Source organism: Poromitra crassiceps, assembly GCF_964638095.1.
Source record: "Poromitra crassiceps genome assembly, chromosome: 5".
NCBI classification, from domain to species: domain Eukaryota; kingdom Metazoa; phylum Chordata; class Actinopteri; order Beryciformes; family Melamphaidae; genus Poromitra; species Poromitra crassiceps.
Window position 1 is genome coordinate 60,156,775 of NC_139642.1, and position 4,349 is coordinate 60,161,123.

Here is a 4,349-nt window from a genome sequence, read left to right on the forward strand (position 1 = left end):
CTGGTCCAAAAGTATGTTGCATATCACATTTCTGGATACGTGTACAGTATATCAACGTTATACACGTCGCAGAGTCTGTTATTGAAATAGCACGGTGGACAGTAAGGGTATTGTGATCAGGGTTTGATGGAGGGCGTAAACTCTTGTCTTTGACACCGGAGAGCCGTGTGTTCGATCCCCAGTCATGGTCACAGCCGTTCCAAAGTCTACGTTTCAACCATGAGTCATATTTAATGTTTTTTGTTATTTAAGCCTAACCCAACAAATAATCGTAACCTTAACTAAGGTGTTTGACTTGCCTAAACAGAACCAATGTTATTTTACTTGCCTAGATGTAAACACAACCAAAAATGTTTTGAATTTGTGTTTAACGTTGGAAAAGGCAGCGAGGTTTTTCAAATGAACTGCCATTTTGTTCCAAATCTACTACGTTGAAACTCTAAACGCGTTTTGGATTTGATTAGTCAGGCTGGAATTCTGGAATTAGTTTGATTTTCCCTCCAAGTTCAAAGTTGTCGGGGGAAAAACTTCCAAAGCACTTTTCACTTCTTCTTCTTTCTTCTTCTACTCCCCTACCTTCTCCCCGGACGCGCTCGCTGTCCATCCAGCCCCGGTGGGCTCCGGCTCCCCCTGCTGCCTCACAAAGCTGAAAGGCTGCAGGCGAGCGAGGACAGCCGCACGCGCTCAGATGCTCTTTTATAAATCAGTGTGCGGCGTGAGGCACCAGCTCGATATCTCATCATAGACGCGCTATAGTGTTCAGAAAGTGGCCCGCGCAATGAGCCAAGGCTCTACTAGCTATTTGGAGGGGGGTGTGTGTGTGTTTGTGTGTGTGTGCCGTTGCGTTGCGTGTGTGCGCGCGCGTGCGTTGCGTGTGTGTGCGCGTGTGTGCATTGCATGTGTGTGTGGTGTGTTTCTATTGACCAGTGACTGTACCATTGTACTGTACAGTGATGTATGAATATGCGCTGTGGTGAGTACTGCATGGCTTATGCATAGGCTTCAGTGAGAAAACATGGCACATTTGTCACACACACATGAGTGCGCGTGCAGCTGCATCACAGACACACCTGTGAACTCACTGCCGTCACAGCCCGCCTATCAACACCCTTCACCACCTGTCACTCAGTCTCTTTTTCTGTATCGGCATACCTGTACTTTTATGACTTGAAGCTAGCGATATTCATTGTACTTGAGTCTTTTTTTCCCATAAATAGTTTTATTGATTTTAGTGTTTAAAGTGATAATACAGAAGATTTCAGTTTTCTTGTCTCTGACAACACCTATGGCCATGAGCGGTAATTGCAGGTGAGATCCAAACAGTGTTATTATGTGACATTAGTCAGTTTGTTCGGCCATAGTAACCACCCGTAATGCTAACAGAGACCGGGGAAAAGTAGCTTGTTATGCTACTTCACACAAGAGTTGTCAGGAACCTACAGTAACCTATCAGAGTGAGTCTATTGTGTTAGCTCCGCCCACCCTGTGAACCTAAAGTAACCTGCAGAGTGAGTCTATTGTGTTAGCTCCGCCCACCCTGTGAACCTACAGTAACCTACAGAGTGAGTCTATTGTGTTAGCTCCACCCACCCTGTGAACCTACAGTAACCTACAGATTGAGTCTATTGTGTTAGCTCCACCCACCCTGTGAACCTACAATAACCTACAGAGTGAGTCTATTGTGTTAGCTCCACCCACCCTGTGAACCTACAGTAACCTACAGAGTGAGTCTATTGTGTTAGCTCCGCCCACCCTGTGAACCTACAGTAACCTACAGAGTGAGTCTATTGTGTTAGCTCTGCCCACCCTGTGAACCTACAGTAACCTACAGAGTGAGTCTATTGTGTTAGCTCCACCCACCCTGTGAACCTACAGTAACCTACAGAGAGAGTCTATTGTGTTAGCTCCGCCCACCCTGTGAACCTACAGTAACCTACAGAGTGAGTCTATTGTGTTAGCTCCGCCCACCCTGTGTCACCACAGACACCAAGTTCATAAATGCTGCAATAGTGAAAATGCAAAGGCTTCCATCAATGGGCCATAGGCTCAATCACCATTGTGTTAAGTCACTATCAGAGAGATAGTGACTTAACACACATTTATTTAGATGAAAATCTTCCATATTATCACTTTAAACATAAAAGAAACATAAAAACCACAAATCCGTTTTGTCACTCCGTAGTACAAGTATCACGTGTGAAATTCTTGTGCTGTAGACTCCGTTACAACATAGTGCAAATAACAGTATAACAGTGCAAAATAACAGGGCATATAGATGCAGTAAAACAAGAGAAACAACAAGCAATAACAGTCAACTTTTTCCTTTTCTTTTCTAGCATAGACACCTTAAAACATAATTAAACATTCTGTTTGCACAGTTGCAAATAACATAGGCATAATTATCATATGTAATGGTAGCAGCTACTACATGATTGTTTATTCCAAAACTCCCAGCTGAGAGAACTCCTCCTCCCCTCCAATGGGTCTGTCTCTGGCCGCAGCACCAGACAGGCCAGTAAGCTCCAGTCTATACCAACAAGAACTGAGCACTATAGGAACTCCACCATCCCCTACCTGAGCAGACAAGATGTAACTTGATCTCCTATCATATTTGAACCCCTCTTTTTTCAAATAATGTTTTGTGTTTGTGCTTTTAACATTGATACTGTAAAGGACATGCAATGCATCTGGTGTTAACGTGATGCAATATGTTCCTGAATAAAAGCATCTTCTTCTAAGCCCTGGTTCACCATAAGCGTCTCAGAAGCTGCAGCGCTTCACAGAAGCTTCGAGCAGGAGCCTCATTCACACCAGAAGCACCCTCTTGTCCTCAGCGCCTCGTTCTGTTTTGCCCGGCGCTGCGCTGCGCTGCCCCCGCTCAATCACAACTTGCATTGACTTCATGCCTGGTTTGCTTCAGCGTAGCTTCAGCGCATGGTGTGTTCAGCCTGTAGGAGCACTTCTACTCAAGTAGGATGTGTTGGCCCTCTCTTCCAACCCGGTCATACAGCATGTTGTGATGAGAGGGGCAGCGGGGGTCTAAATCTGGTACAGGCTACAGGTCTCAGCTGCGTGCTTCTGTGTGCCCTGAACCCCCCTACCCCCCTCCACCCTGCCTCACCCATCCCATCATCTTACCACCCTGCCCCCCTGGAGAGTATCAAGCCCCAACCCTAGAACACTAACGTCGGGTGATTTTCACCCGGACAATTGAATTCACGTGATTTTCATTGTCTTGCTGCTGTCTAGAGGGGCGGGTCCTTAGGTACCTTCAGGATGCTCACTGACGTCATTGAATGTAGGTTTGTTTCCCTGCTCCCATTCATGGTTTTTTCTACCGGCTACGTGTTCGGGTGATTTTCACCCGACGTTAGTGATAGAGGGTCAAATATCTTCGGGTTAGGGTTAATGGTATTGTGGTGACTTTTTTTTTTGGTTCACCACACAAGTGGGTGACCGAAGGAGAAGTTGGGAGCTCCTGTTCTTTTTTTTGGGGGGGGGGGGGGACATATTTTTTATAGTGTCCCCCATAATAAACTTTTTTGTGTTTTTGGTGATATTTCACATTTAAAAACAAAAGAAGAGTACCTCAATTTGCCATGTATTGTTGTACTTTAAGATGTTTTGATGAGAAGTATGTTTTATGGGGTATATTGCATCGGGTGAAATACACCCGACGTTAGTGATGGTGTGACTTTAAATCACGTTAGTGTTCTAGGGTTAAGCCCCGCCCTGCCTGCCTCTCCGCGGGCTCCCTGTGTGCTTAACACCGCCCCGCTACCGCCAAGGATGTGCCCGCTCCTCACGTGAGCTTTGCACAGTTTAATAAGGGGGGGAGGGGCTTACACCTCACCTCCCACTTCCCTACACTTGGCCTCTCCCATTCTTTTTTTTTTTCACATTGCAGTGTGGTGACATGTCCAGGCCCCATCGCACCAGCGGTACAATGTGAACTTTGACCCCCCCACAGCTGGGTCGTAACCCGCCCCCTCTCTTCTGTGTGTGTTGACAGCAATAGTCAAACAGCCATGTGTAAAGGTGTGTGAGGAGCGTCCGGTCAGCACACAGGCCTGGAACTGTAGGTGTTAGAGGAGAGCCCTGTTTGTCTTTAGCAGGCACTAGGCAAGCTCTGCCCATGTGTGTGTGTGTGTGTGTGTGTGTGTGTGGGGGGGGGGGGGGGGGGGGGGGGGGGGGGAGGCGGGGCTTGGTGGGGCTTGGTTATTTAGGAGACTGTGGCATATTTGATCGTCACTCAAGTAAATGACAATTCCTACACTATATTTCACAATATTACTGTGCAGAAGTCACACCCTTTTATATTGATTTTGCCTTAGATGTTTATTAGTCTT